The sequence below is a fragment of the Oncorhynchus keta genome, chromosome 12 (assembly GCF_023373465.1).
Source record: "Oncorhynchus keta strain PuntledgeMale-10-30-2019 chromosome 12, Oket_V2, whole genome shotgun sequence".
In the NCBI taxonomy this organism is placed as follows: Eukaryota; Metazoa; Chordata; class Actinopteri; order Salmoniformes; family Salmonidae; genus Oncorhynchus; species Oncorhynchus keta.
The window spans coordinates 13,991,824-14,007,287 of record NC_068432.1 but is presented as its reverse complement, the minus strand read 5'-3'; the positions used below and the strand labels follow the sequence as shown (position 1 = coordinate 14,007,287).

Here is a 15,464-nt window from a genome sequence, read left to right as displayed (position 1 = left end):
TTGTGTTTAGATCATCATGCCATGCACCATAGGGCTTTTACGGATCCGTCTACAGCTCTCCACTCCTACAGTCTACACACACACGATTATGAGCCTTTAGAATACCCTCCAGTGTGCGGTATTGTACAGCTGACATGGCAGTGTCCCTCTAGTATGGGTGAATTCTCCATGGCATGCTGCAGTTGCCTAGACAGATTGGGGAAAAGGGTGGTTTTCATGTTGAGAGGCTGGGGGTGCCATATAGATTGCCATCACAGATAGGCTATCATCTCCCCGACTCCTTTACATTTTATATTACAACCTTGCCTGTGTGCTTACCTATATATTCATGTACAATATATTGCTGAATATTACAAACCATGTCCATGAAACCAAATGGATCAATAGTCCAGAAGTAGATTCATCTGTGTCTGTTAAACCATTTCCAAACCACTGTCTCTGTAGTCCAGAAACACTGTATTCTAAGGCTAATCAGTGCATTTGATCAAATTGTAGTTCTTGATGTATGCTATAAAACCAGATTCAAGCCTAGTTCTGGAAACATATAATAGCCTATCTGTTGTTCATTCAGTGTGTGTGTGTGTGTGTGTGTGTGTGTGTGTGTGTGTGTGTGTGTGTGTGTGTGTGTGTGTGTGTGTGTGTGTGTGTGTGTCTAAAGTGAGATTGAGATGATATAATCCGTACAATGTCCATTGTTCTATCTTTAGACCACAAGAGATTAACAAAAAGCAAATTTACACCAAGGACCCACTTACAAGCACAGTGCCGCTTTGCTTCGTTTTCAACAGCTTTATGCTATGAGGTGAGGAAATATCATTGTCAACTACACTTTCCTCCCTTTTCATATTTTTGTTGTGACACTAAGCATAGAGCATCAACCCACAGTTAAGTGAGAATAAGAAGTGAGAATAAGTAGTAATCTAATTAGTGCTAATTCAGAAACTGTCTTTGCTAAACCCACATTTCTGGGCAGCTCTGTTTACTGTGTGGCAATACTTTGACTGCTTCCAGGAGCCTCCCTTTTGTACAGCGACACTACAAAGCGCCAGCGCTTCCCACGCATGGGCATCCGTCCTCATTAACCACGGCAGTTCTCGACTGCCAGAGCTCACAAAGAGCGCCATGGCGTAGAAACTCGGCTGTGCTACAGAAACACGCCGGCACTGGAGAGTTGGGGTTGAAACAGAACAATAGTAGAGGCAGAGAGAGAGAGAGAGAGAGAGGGAAATAGAGGGAGAGAGAGAGAGGGGGAAATAGAGGGAGAGAGAGAGAGGGGGAAATAGAGGGAGAGAGAGAGAGGGGGAAATAGAGGGAGAGAGAGAGAGGGGGAAATAGAGGGAGAGAGAGAGAGAGAGGGGAAATAGAGGGAGAGAGAGAGAGGGAGAAATAGAGGGAGAGAGAGAGAGGGAGAAATAGAGGGGGAAATAGAGGGAGAGAGAGAGAGGGAGAAATAGAGGGAGAGAGAGAGAGGGGGAAATAGATGGAGAGAGAGAGAGAGGGAGAAATAGAGGAAGAGAGAGAGAGGGAGAAATAGAGGGAGGGAGAAATAGAGGGAGAGAGAGAGGGAGAAATAGAGAGAGAGAGAGAGAGAGAGACAGAGAGACAGAGAGACAGAGAGAAGGAGATAGGGGGGAGAGAGAGAGAGAGAGAGAGAGAGAGAGAGAGAGAGAGAGAGAGAGAGAGAGAGAGAGAGAGAGAGAGAGAGAGGGAGATAAGATGTGGAGGCTGTGTTCTGCCCTTTGTTGTTTCCCTGACAGGAAAAAACACATGGAAATTGGGTAAGAAAATTGATGAAAATGCATCTGTATCCCAGAGGCCCCAAACCCTGGACCCAACTGCACTCACACTCACACTCCACAGCCTTACGGAGCTAAAACAATGGAGGCAGACCTTTGTTTAGCTCACAGCATTCAAAGCTGCAGGCATGCAGATTGTACAGTACGTCACCCAATAACAAAGGCAAAACGCACACATGTGCACATACTACACACAAGCACACACACAAAAACGTACACACAGTGACACCTAAGACACTCTGGGCTCCCTCCTGAGATTGTGTAGCCCTGCTAAAACATGCTGTCACTCGCAATTCTCCCCGGTGCCCCTTAGAGGTGAGAGCTGGCCTTTCCCCTCTCACAGCATACTTAAATGAGAGAAAATGAAAGAGCACAGCCCAACTCTATGGGGTTTCTTCACACTAAGCTATCAAGGCTCGCTCCATGAACACATCAACAAACAGTTTAACCTTAGCCTAAAAATAACAGGGCAAAAACACAGCTCACACACATACATGCATGCACGAACACACGCACGTGCACGCATGCCCACACACACACACACACACACACACACACACACACACACACACACACACACACACACACACACACACACACACACACACACACACACACACACACACACACACACAGGCAAGCATACGCACAGACACACAGAGAAACACATACACCCAAGAGGGCCATTTATCAAAAAATGACATAAAATCCATTTCAATTCTATTAGAATCTGCTGCAGTATGATACTGTATATACACACCAGTATTATTTCACCCAGCAATCCCTTCTGACTCCACCTATTGCCAGCATGAACCTCTCCATGCCTCCACTCTGTTTTCATCCTTCCCCCAAATACACCGAACAAAAATCTAAATGCAACATGTAAAGTGTTGGTCCCATGTTTCACCCAGCCACTTCACACAGCCAATGAAGAGTGGGACAACATTCCACAGTCCACAATCAACAGCCTGATAAAGTCTATGTGAAGGAGATGTGTTGCGCTGCATGAGACATATGGTGGTCACACCAGATACTGACCGGTTTTCTGACCCACACACCTACCTTTTCTTTAAGGTACTGTATCTGTGACCAACAGATGCATATCTGTATTCCCAGTCATGTGAAATCCATAGATTTAGGGCCAAATGAATTTATTTCAGTTGACTGATTTCTTTTTATGAACTGTAACTGAGTATAATCTTTGAAATGTTTGCATGTTGCGTTTATATATATTTTTCAGTATAGTAGAATACATACTCCAAATCGTGTCTGAACAGATAATATAATATTTTAACTATCCTCTATGGCCACCTTAACACACATATCAATAGTTTAAAAATGCAGAAAACTATTCACTGCTTCACCCAAAGCTGAGAATTGATTTGCACCACAAACAATAACAGACGTTTTCCAATTTGTTGATGCAAACGATTTCAGAAAGCAATTAGGCATTTTTTCCCCGAAACATATTCAAATGAGTTATTTTCTCCTCTCGTAGGGATGTTTAATCATGAGCACTTTTAATCAGGTGGGCTGGCAGATAGGTCTCGATCACCATCATGTATAAACTGGAAATAAAGACAAAGACCCGCATTTGTTTCAATCAGAGTGGAACAAAGCCCTGTGTCGCTTCCAAATTCGACTTAGGGGTGCTCAGCATTTCAATGGGAGAAAGTTTGTCCCACATTATGTCAAAATGAATTTCTTGACGTGAGTTTGTGCCCCCAGGGGGAGTGGGCTGTTTGCGGAGGAGCAGTGACTGGAACCAGAACATTATCCACACTAATGAACCTCTCAGGTGTTCACAGGATCCAGGGATGGGAAGGGGAAGGATGGGAAATCAACACAGCAGGAACATTTGAGCAAAAGCAGTGCAGTTACACTATGGCCCTGTAAATCCAGTCAGTTCAGAAAGCTATGCATTCCAATGAACACGTTTCATGTCCAATTCGAAAAGGAATGGACAACACCCTCCTGTACAGACAGCTGTAGTGCTGGTTCTGGACTCTCCTCTATCTGTCCTTGTCACTCCAGAATACACACACACATACACATGAAACCATCACGTACCTTTGCTGCATATGGACTCAACCCGTTGGAAATTAATGTTACACTGTTACAATGCCACAACTACTACTGCTTAATTGCTATAACAAATTAAAGAAGGGGATTACATTTTAATCCTAAAAATAATATTTCAAGGGCAATGGATCCTGACCTGTGATTTTAATTGTTCACTGTAGATTTATTTCACAAAGCCATTGGAAAGCTGGCAATGTTGATTTAAAAAAACATATCTGTAATGTAATGTTAATTTCAGAGATATGAAACATAACAGTTGCGTCTATCTGTCCTCTACAGCATCTTGCTCTCCTTGCCGGAGTCTGTTTTTTTTAATACAGGTGGGCTCTCGGTCATGCTCTGCATTCTCTTTTATGCCCCTAACTCTGCAACACACTCTCATTCTAGGATGTGTGTCTGTCAAAACAGCACCGCTGGGTATTATCCACAGAGAGAGCCTTTGAAAGTGCACCAGATCCATCCTCCCTATTACTTCTCTCAGTAGGAAGTGGAGGAGACGGAAGAACGTTGGTGCAGTGTCAGCAAGCGGATTGTTCGCATTTCCCCCAAAACCTATCCCCACAGGTGTGTCAGTCTGTGTTTAAATTCTCGTTATCTGCCTCGCTCTACCTTTTGTTCTATGTGGCGCCGTAACATTTACTTTTGGTGGGATTGGTTTGTTTACATTTCACGTGTGTGGAGTAATTCCTCTTTTCAAGCCCCTTACCATGCAAAATGTCCTTGCTGTGAACTGCTCCCCAATCAAATGTCACAGGAAAGACTCCCCCTCTTTCTCGCTTTCTTTTAAATTGAATATTTACATCAGATAACCTGACCTAATTTGGTTTCTAGCTGGTCGCCCCCAATGAAGTCTAAATGCAGTTATCAGCAATGTTTCAGTAAACAGCAGCAACGGTCTGATAGCACACAACAGTCAAGTAAAAACATGGACATTTGCATGTATTCAGGCTGAATTAGCTGTTGTCATACAGAACTGAATTACGTAACTTGCATCCACAGGCCACGGAGACCAGACCACCACTGAATACCTAATATTGTTGCCGCCCAAAAGTTCAAGTTTGTGAGGAATAGAGAAGGACAATTTATGCAGTTTATGACTTTACTCAGTACTATGAGTTCCCCTGTACCAGGGGAGTACGGCTCCAGTCCTGCAGTCTACAAGTCCATGATAGGTAAAGCTCCGCCTTATCTCAGTTCACTGGTCACGATGGCAACACCCACTCACAGCACGCGCTCCAGCAGGTGTATCTCACTGATCATCCCTAAAGCCAACACCTCATTTGGCAGCCGTTCCTTCCAGTTCTCTGCTGCCTGTGACTGGAACGAATTGCAAAATCTGCTATCTGAGCAGCTAACCGATCGCTGCAGCTGTACATAGTCCATCGGTAAATAGCCCACCCAATTCACCTACCTCATCCCCATACTGTTTTTATTTATTTACTTTTCTGCTCTTTTGCACACCAGTATCTATACCTGTACATGACCATCTGATCATTTATCACTCCAGTGTTAATCTGCTAAATTGGAATTATTCGCCTACCTCCTCATGCCTTTTGCACACAATGTATATAGACTCTGTGTTATTGACTAGTTTATTGTTTACTCCATGTGTAACTCTGTGTTGTTGTCTGTTCACACTGCTATGCTTTATCTTGGCCAGGTCGCAGTTGTAAATAAGAACTTGTTCTCAACTAGCCTACCTGGTTAAATAGAGGTGAAGACAATAAATACAAATAAAAGGTCTGCTGCTTTCATCATTTCACATTTCAATCAGCAAAATGATAAGGCATGGGAAACCAGGTTTGATTACCATCCAATCAATGCCTGGCACTGATCAATTATGTGCTGAGGCTAAACAAAAACCAGCAGACATTGCAGTCCTACAGGAGTGGAGTTGTATATTCCTATTCTATGTCATTGCCAATACTTGTCCTATAGACATCTGAGGTGGTAGGAGGGAGGGTCGGTAGCAGGAGGAGAGGCAAGGCAACAGTAAGCCAATGTACGGTTTTACTTGCTTGCTTTCCCAATATCCTCGTATTCATGCTCAGAGAGCCCCGATTTCTCCCTCAAAGTATCTGTCCCTGTTCATTAAATTTCACTTAGCAGCTAAGGACCATCAGAGGTGGAGCCACTGAATCATGGCCCTCTATCTGGAATTGGCGAGAAAAGCGAAGCAGCGGGAGGGTTCCCCCAGTCACTCAGGCGGATGGCCAGTCCCTGAGCTTATTAGGGAGAGGAAAAGGGAGGGAGGCTGAATGGAGAAATGGAGGTGCAGGCTGACAGAAAGCTCCAGAGACAGGGAAGGGCACAGGGAGGAAGGGTGTGTGTGTGTGCTACACTGAATTAACCACTGTGAATGTGTGAGTTCTTGCTGCCAAGTGCCGTATGGAGGTAGCAGAGCAGCCAGGAGGTCGTTGCAGAGGTAACGGGACGACTTATGCTGCCGGAGGCAAGCTAAGGCGTAGGTGTCATTTTTCCAGCTATGATGTAAAGAGATGGCTATGCAAATGAGAGAACGAGAGAGAAATCAACGGGGGAAAGTGTTGAATGTTCTTTGTGATGGAACTGTTAAAAATGTTTATTTTGTTTTCTCAAGGATTATTTTTCACATAAATGATATTCCATTTCCACTGTATGCTGTCCTTGAACCTAGGGTTCCACTCAGTTTTCCGAACCCAAAAGCATAGTCAGTGTACAGCGGCATTGTATCCGTTGTGTAAAAGCTCCGCAATTAATTTTGATCGTGCAACTTTAAAGTCAGAAGAAAGTTAAGTCATTGACAGTTTGCACAGTGCAATATATCAGATGAATTGAATTCAGCTATTCTAGCCAGTCCGGACAGAGAGGTGTGTGTGTGTGATTAACCCCGCTGTTGTCCAATGAGCCTGTGTGCATGGTACACACATGGTACACGCATGGTACACACATGGTACACACACACACATCGTCCCACCCATCCCAGTGTCATTAAAAGGAGTGAGTCACCAAGCTCACCTGCGCTACACTCCTGCTGCCAGCTGTTAATAAAGTGCTTATTGGATTACCTTCCCTCTAATGAAGTCATTTAATCAGGGGACACAAAGCACGAGTAAGCCCGGTTCCTCCAGGACAACTAATGTCCACCTCTGGTCTAAAGCTCAATATCTGGAGCAAGACAGATAGATTTTATTGACTACTCTTACTTAGAAGAGCAGTCATGTCCATGCTGCCATTTTGGGTGCAGGATCAGTGACTGGAGCCAGGGAAGGAATATGCCAGGGTAGACTGATACCCACATGGTCAGTCTGGACACACATGCTCTCTGGCATTGGATGTTCGGCCCGACAAACGCTTCAACAGTTTTTCTCATCTCAGCCACTTCCCCTGCAACAAAGGCTTAAGAACTGTAGGCCGATACAAACAGCATATGGAAATACCTCTGTGTTATGTAAAAAAATATGCAGATACCGTGTGAGCCACTGCTCCACATCAACAGGCAAATGTCAAACAAATCAGAGCTAAACCCACACATATGTCTCCACACCCTGTTAAGAAGACATTAAATCACCTTAAAGGCTTTTCAAATAATGCAATACACATTATCACAATACAATTAAAGTAATGTGTTTACTCCTTCAATATTTATTTGGAAATGCCTCCTGTTTCCTGCAAAGACTGCCAGAGCACCAGAGCTGCTGCCATCTAGGTCTAGCCGGCAGCTTTGAAACGTTGCAGGACCGTGTCCTAAGTTCCCATGCTGCCCCATCCACCCAGGGAGGGGAAGTGAACCCGAAGATCTGAGACAGGATCAGGAGAAGCAGCGAGACACACTGTGGAGAATCAGATTACTGGCACTGCTCTGCCAGAGTCCTGCCCCTGTTTTATCCCATTACAGCAATATGTCTGAGTACTGGATCCTCTTTCTGCAGCAATTACAAAACCTTTGGAGAGATAAAATGCCCAGTTCCTCATGGCAAACGCCATCCATCAAACATTTAGCCTCCTGAATGTGAAAGACTTTTTGTGGTTCCCTGCTCACATTTGTAAACTGCGTGGTTTCTCCACAGCGAGGACTTCCATTCACTGTCACATTATCTTCCTAATGGATGTTTACATAGATCTTGTTGCTTTCTATCAACACATGCATATACAAGCGACGCAATACACAACAATGCAAACCCTACTACAAATAAGATAATAAATATGTGAAAGCATTCCAGGTTTAATGGCTTACACAGCACAACAGATCAACATGTCTAAAAACCCTACAGTTTCCTACACATATTTTCAGTGGCGCATGATTTGTAATAAATCTCGACTGGATGGAAAGGAGTGGAGTGTCAGGATACAAAGTGGCTTGCCCTCGGCGTCGATAGGAGAAGGGGAGAGAGGGAGGGGTGGATGGGGGGTCGATGGAGTGAGGGGGCTGTAACACAGCCAGGTTGGTTGAGAGAGTGACACTGAGGGGAGCCAGGCGGCAGGGCTGATGAGATAGGATATGATGTGCCCTTGCCAGCTGTGAGAGTTTAATTAAAACCTGGAGTCACACCACCACACACAGAGAGAAAGGGAGGGAGAGAGAGAGAGAGAGAAGAGAGCGAGGGGCGGTGAGACAAAGAGAGACTGGGGGGGACAGACAGACAGAGGGAGATGAGAGAGAGAGACAGACAGAAAAGGGGAGAGGGAGAGCAAGACAGCATGCCAGAGAGAGACAGATGAAGGGAGAGAGAGGAGGACACTCCAAAACAAATAGGTAAATTAGAAAGGGAGCGTAGTGGGGCTGGGGTGCTAGGTTGTTAGCGACATTGTGACGTCAGAGAAAGTGCAGCACATTGCACATTAAGGACAGTGATTCACTCCGCTGGTATCTCGCTGCTGACTCCAGGATGTTAATAAGGGCCTGTGATGGGGCTTGTTAGTGGCTAACGAGCCATGGCACTGATGTCACCCCGCGGACCAAAAACAGGGAGAATACCTTTACCCACACCTTTGGAGACAGAGATAGATGGACTTCTTGACGGGTAGTCCTGTCACACACAGATTCAAAGTGGTCTGTCTGTACCCATGCAAGCGTTAGCTGATTCTCGGGAAAGAGAATCAAGATCCAAAGACTGGTGTTGAGACTAGTTTGTGAAATCAAAGACGTGACAGATACAACTGCTATTTACCTTTGAGTATACTGTACACCTATGTACTATATGTGTACCTGGGAAACAGGACACTGCTCTCGGGAAGTGTTAGTGAGAAAAATCTATCCATCAACAACCTGTTCCAACATGTAACAGTCATCTTGTCATCTTACAGTCCTAACACATTCTTCCAGCTGAGGGAGTGATGGAGAGAGAGAGAGACAGAGGAAGAGAGGAAGAGAGCGAGACAGAGAAAGAAATGACAGGGCAAAGGGCAGGATTACAAGAGACAGACTGAGGAGAGAAAATAGGACAGAATCTAAAGGGTACAAGAATAGGCAAGATCTATCTAGTGATGCACTGACCCTGAGGCCAGAATGGAGGATAGAGGGTGAGAGAAAGTGGGGGATGAGGGAGACAGGTGAGAGAGAGAGAGAGAGATATGAAGGCGAGAGTGGGAGTGAGAGGAGAACGGAAAAGGAAGAATTTGAGGAATACATTTGAGGGTCTAATAAGAGAGGTGACCTATCGATCATGTGGAGGGAGAAGTGGGAGGAAGGCATGGTGGAGTGGAGCTGGCTGCACGATAGGGGTTTTGCGAGAGAAGAGCTAGAGGAGGATAAAAGGAGGGGGGTTACTGTAGAACAACAGCAAAGGCCCAATGCCGTCCAAATGAGCCGAATCAGGAATAGCCTCACAAAAAGGGAAAGTGATTTATTATCTGACAATATCCGTCTGTAATGCTTCCCTCGCTCCTTTCAACCCTGTCCGTTTTTAACCACCGTTGCCAGGTGCGGATAAGCGACCCCGACATTGACGACTCATTGTGTGGCAAACGCCCACCACTCACTGGGACACCAGCGACAATGACAAGGACCTGGGACCGTCTAGTGTAGAGGCGAGAAGATATCAGTCAACCAATGATTAACCACACTTGTCGTCACTATCATTACAACTGCTTTCAACGACTGAATGTCATTGGCTACTGTTCAAAGACCACAACTGTCATTGTTTTGACAGATGTAAACAGTACATTTCAGGTGGACAATGAATCCATTTAGTTATGCTGGACAAGTCACTTGGGTGCCTCTGATAGCCTGTTGGTCATATGCATGTTTACAGACTGCGATTCAAAACGTCCTTCTCTATTCTTTCATGGAGGGTGATTATGGCAATCCGCTCTCTCTCAACCTCACCATCTCCTTTCAGTCTCTTTTTGAACACATCCTAATAATAAATGAGCACAGCATTCACTCCACACTGAACGTAGCAGATCCGACTAAAGCTCACAACTAATACTTTGTGTTTTCTCACTGAATTTCCCCATTATCGTATCTGAAAGATTGCGTTCTGGACCTGCGTGGAGTAAGGGGGGGTTGGTGCATGTATACTGTATGTACAGTATTTATAGTGCAAAAGGAGCATCATTCGTTAGGATCACACAGTCTTTGGACCACCGTAGATCATCACATGTAAGCCCCCCTAATTGGTCTTTTGAACAATCAGATCGTCTGCCAATAATTGGGCTGCCTGTGTAAACGCACCCAGTGAAGTTCAGGGATGTTACCTGGCCACCCAGATAGAACACCTGCAGCGTCACATACACAACGAGAGAACAGTAGGCCAGGTGACACACACACACAAAACACAGCAGAGCTATTTCTGCCCCACGATTTATGGACTGTCAATATGAGCACTGTGCTGGGGGGAGAGAATCCAATTACCTTATTTGGGTGGGGTGTGCTGTGTGAGGGTAAACATCTCAGCTAAAACAGTAGCAGGCACATCAAACTGCACATCAACAGCAACCCACTTTCCCTGCTTCCAAGGAGGTATAGAAAGGGATATCGCTCGACTGTTTGATTGGACAGCTCTGGGCCTCCAGTGAATTGAATGGCATTGGCTTTTGCTTTTTAAAAGCAGATCAATTATGAAACGCAACATTAACGGCAACAAAATGGACGGGGGGAAAACTTCACCTGGGAGGATCTAGAGAGAAATAAATATAACTCCGACACTGCCCCCCCCCCCATCTCTCTCGCTCTATCTCGCTTTCCTACTCCACTCCTCTGAAAAGAGGAGTGAGTGATGGCAAAATTCTGCAGTCAAACAACATTACAGTGAATAAATTATGCAAAGAGAGGCATAAATTACTGAGTACATCTCCAGGCATAGAATCCTGCATCAGATAAACATAAGTCTTAATTTAGAAACTGGAACACATGACATGGTATTGTTTGTGGGCATCGCAGATCATCTAGTTGCTGACTTGTTGCACCACCGAGCAAAACAAAACCCATAATGGACATCTTGTAACCACTGTCTGTCTCAATCCTACGTTTGTTTAAAATACTTTTTTTCTTAATTTCTTTTAATTTTACATTTTTTTCTTCAGAGAAACCCTCCGATGCAGAATGGCTGAAGTCCCAGGGGATGACAAATTATATGGGAGAAAACCAAGGGCTAAAAATACTCAGCTGGCTTCATTATTGAAAAGGTAGCCATCCTCTGTCTTAGCCTACCTGTGGTGAACCACACAAGACAGAACTCATCTCAGGCCCTGGTTCATTACACTCTCCTCCCTCCGTCAGACTTAAGTCAGGGCCGGAAGGAAGCTGTGGAGATGAACTCTAATTCCCAATATTTGAGCTGCCTGACAGGGGTGATGAAAGTTGCCTTAATTAGCAGAAATAAAGTTAGCTTGGACTGAACTTTAATATATATATATTTTTATTTTTATTTAACCTTTATTTAACTAATGGGGGACAGAAAAAGAAGGAGCCTCCTCTGGTCTCTGTTCACTGTGGCCCTGGTAGCTCCTCCAGTCCTGACAGCTAAAACCGTCTCTATCAGGTGCACTACGCTCTGACAAAATCATCAGCCAATTGCTTTGCCCTCCCCATCGGCCATCAGAGGGGCGATTTAGAAGACGTGCCTTGCAATTAAAGCCTTCCTGGCACCTGCTGCCTTAATGAGATTTGTGAGCAACACTCTCCCTTCGTTTCCACTGCACACCAAGGATATCTGCGAGGAGGCATTCCCCACACATGGGTCACCCAGGACTGACTCTCTCTCTCTCTCTCTCTCTCTCTCTCTCTCTCTCTCTCTCTCTCTCTCTCTCTCTCTCTCTCTGCCCTTGACTTTGTGGGCTCTAACAGGCAGCATGGCAGGCAGCTCCAGACTGGAGGGAAAGACAGAGAGAGGCTAGCAGGGCTCTTCACATCAGATAGCCCCTCCAGGTCCTGTGTTGTGTTCTCTTCTCTTAAAGAGAGAGAGAGAGAGAGAGAGAGAGAGAGAGAGAGAGAGAGAGAGAGAGAGAGAGAGAGAAGAGAGAGAACGAGAGAAAGATAAATACATGTAAAAAAAAAAGAGAGGAGAAAGAGAGAGGGAAAGAGAGAGAGAGAGAAAGGAGGTGGAGAGAGAGAGGCGGGATAAAGAGCGATGGAGGAGAGAAAGAGCTGGACCTGGATGCCAGACAGGTACAGCAGGCTCATTAGTGCTTCCTTAACAACAGCAGGTTCTGTTCTCACACTATGCCCACACACACATTTTCCTCTTTTAAATTCATTTAATTGATTATTCAACTTAATTTTTAAGCCCAAGTTGTATCTTCATTATTTATAAAAAGAACTGTCAGCTGTATTTTGCAGAGGGGGCACACTGAATGGTCCAGGCAATTCTCCCTATTCTCCCTAGTAAGTGACTCCTTCCAAGGTGCAATACAGAGCAAAAATATGCTAGGTAGGACGCTAGATACTCTAAGTGCCCTCAAAGTCAACTCTGGACCTCGAAGGCAGTTCCACTGCATTTTTTCATTGTTCTCCTCTAATCAGGGACTGATTTAGACCTGGGACACCAGGTGGGTGCAATTAATTATCAGGTAGAACAGAAAACCAGCAGGCTCCAGACCTCGTAGGGTAAGAGTTGAATACCCCTGCTCTAGTGCGTGCCAACAGCATCGTCAGTGGAGGAGGAAATAGAGTGTCGAGTGACACGCACAGAGTTTGATTTGATTTTAGCTGCCGGTGATGGGCAGGACTCCCAGGAGGTATGTTTGTAAATTAATTTGATCACGCTATGTAGCCTATTGATTCCTTCTTGATGAATAAATACAACAAACATGCTGTTGTTTCTCTGTAATTCGACCCACCTAGCAATTTTATTCTGGTGTATGTGACAATTAAACTATTATTTTAAAACATTTTTAGCTATCCAGATAGATAATCTCCCAACCTCATAACTAGCTACCAAGCCATTTCAGGCTATCAATCGAGTTAGAGTAGCTAGCTTGTCTAACTATCTTAGGTGGCATGCCTGCTGGCAAGATTGCTCGACTTCATAAAATGCAGAAATTGCTGTGATTCTTGGGTTATGATACTATACACCAGTCTGGCAGTTGTACTAAACTCCTAAGGCATAAAAGTTCTTAAAGGGTGACTGGACTTCTTCTTATTATTTAGCCTGGTTTTATATTTGGTTAGTTTTAGATTTAGTTCATTAAAGCCACCATAATTATATTTTTAAATACATTTATCTAATAAATCACTGTGTGCGTTTTTTAATATTTTTTTATGTAACTACAAAATATAATTTTTCTATTTTATTTCCCTTAGCCTCTTTGGACCACTGAAATGCTCAGTTCGACTGTGTAGGTCACCAGAAGAGGAAGTAGGTCACCAGAAGAGGAAGTAGGTCACCAGAAGATGCAGGACCAGAAAAGCCTGTTTGCATGGTGGACCGTCCTCTGCGTATGAGAGGCCAAACACAGTAACGCAGTATTACTTGCTGTGTTAGGCCTGTGAAACGCATAAAGACACTAATACTTAGTATGATATCATCTTGAGTAACATCACAAAGTACATTTCATCATTGTGCAAATTATACTTTGTGATGATACTGGAGATTATATTTTTTCTTATCTTCCTTTTAAAGATTTGATTTATATATTTTTCAAACAATACAAAACATAAACATACAAAAGACAACAACGTCACTCCTACCCAGACCCACCTGTTCTCCCTCCTATCTCCAGTGCCTACACTACTCTACGCCTCAAATTGCACCATTTTGTTCCTCTCTGTCGCCCCAAACTCTTTCAATATTTTGATAATGAAGCACATGATTTTTCCATTGTCTTTACAATGGAGGATTTACAGTTAAGTACAGTATATGTTTTTTTCAAGATAATTGACGAGAAGAACCCATCGAGTCCAACCCATCAAGTATCTCACTGCCCCCTCATATGACATTACTTGAAATATGCAGACAGATGGATTAAAAGTACATTTACATTGTAATACGTCTGACAGCCAACTTTCAAACTCCGCCCATAACCTTTGGACTTTATAGCATTCCCAGAATACATGGATTATTGAGTTATTGTGAGTTTTACACTTAAGACATGACTCTGTCGTTGTGCTGTAGAATCAGCCCTTTCTGACATTTTTGCAGATTATTACAAATGAAAAACTTAAATATCACATTCACATCAGTATTCAGATCCTTTACTGAGTACTTTGTTGAAAGGAAAGCACCTTTGGCAGCGATTACAGCATCGAGTCTTCTTGGGATCCTGACTAGTCTCCCAGTCCCTGCTGCTGAAAAACATCTGGACCACATGATGCTGCCACCACCATGCTTCATCGTAGGTATGGTGCCAGGCTTCCTCCAGATGTGATGCTTGACATTCAGGCCAAAGAGTTCAATCTTGGTTTCATCAGACCAGAGACTCTTGTTTCTCATGGTCTGAGAACCTTTTAGGTGTCTTTTGGCAAACTCCAAGCGGGCTATAAATTTGCTTTTTACTGAGGAGTGGCTTCCATCTGGCCACAGTACCATAAAGGCCTGATTGGTTGAGTGCTGCAGATAGGGTTGTCCTTCTGGAGGAACTCTGGAGCTTTGTCAGAGTGACCATTGGGTTCTTGGTCACCTCCACGACCAAGGCCCTTCTCCCCCGATTGCTCAGTTTGGCCGGGCGGCCAGGTCGAGGACAAGTCTTGGTGGTTCCAAACTTCTTCCATTTCAGAATGACGGAGGCCACTGTGTTCCCAAGTTGACAAGGTTCTAATCTGCCATTCTGCTCCTGAACAAGGCAGCTAACCCACTGTTCCTAGGCCATCATTGAAAACAAGTATTTGTTCATAACTGACTTGCCTAGTTAAATAAAGGTTAAAAAAATAGACAGATGTGCCTTTTCAAATCATGTCCAATCAATCGAATTTACCACAGGTAGACTCCAATCAAGTTGCAGTAACTTCTCAGGGATAATTAGTGCAAACAGGATGCACCTGAGCTCAATTTCTAGTCGCATAGCAAAGGGTCTGAATACTTATGTAAATAAGTATATCTTTTAATACATTTGCAAACAATGCTTTGTCATTAGGGGGTATTGCATGTAGATTAATGAGGAAAAAATATTATTATTATTATTATATTATTTAATCAATTTTAGAATAAGGCTGTAAAGTAACAAAAT

General features: G+C 44.0%; 1 protein-coding gene across 2 annotated transcripts in view; it reads right to left on the bottom strand.

Annotated features, from left to right (window-relative positions):
- Positions 1 to 15,464, bottom strand: part of LOC118391024 (teneurin-2-like) — a 279,332-nt gene that overhangs the window by 75,141 nt on the left and 188,727 nt on the right. The window lies entirely within an intron of this gene.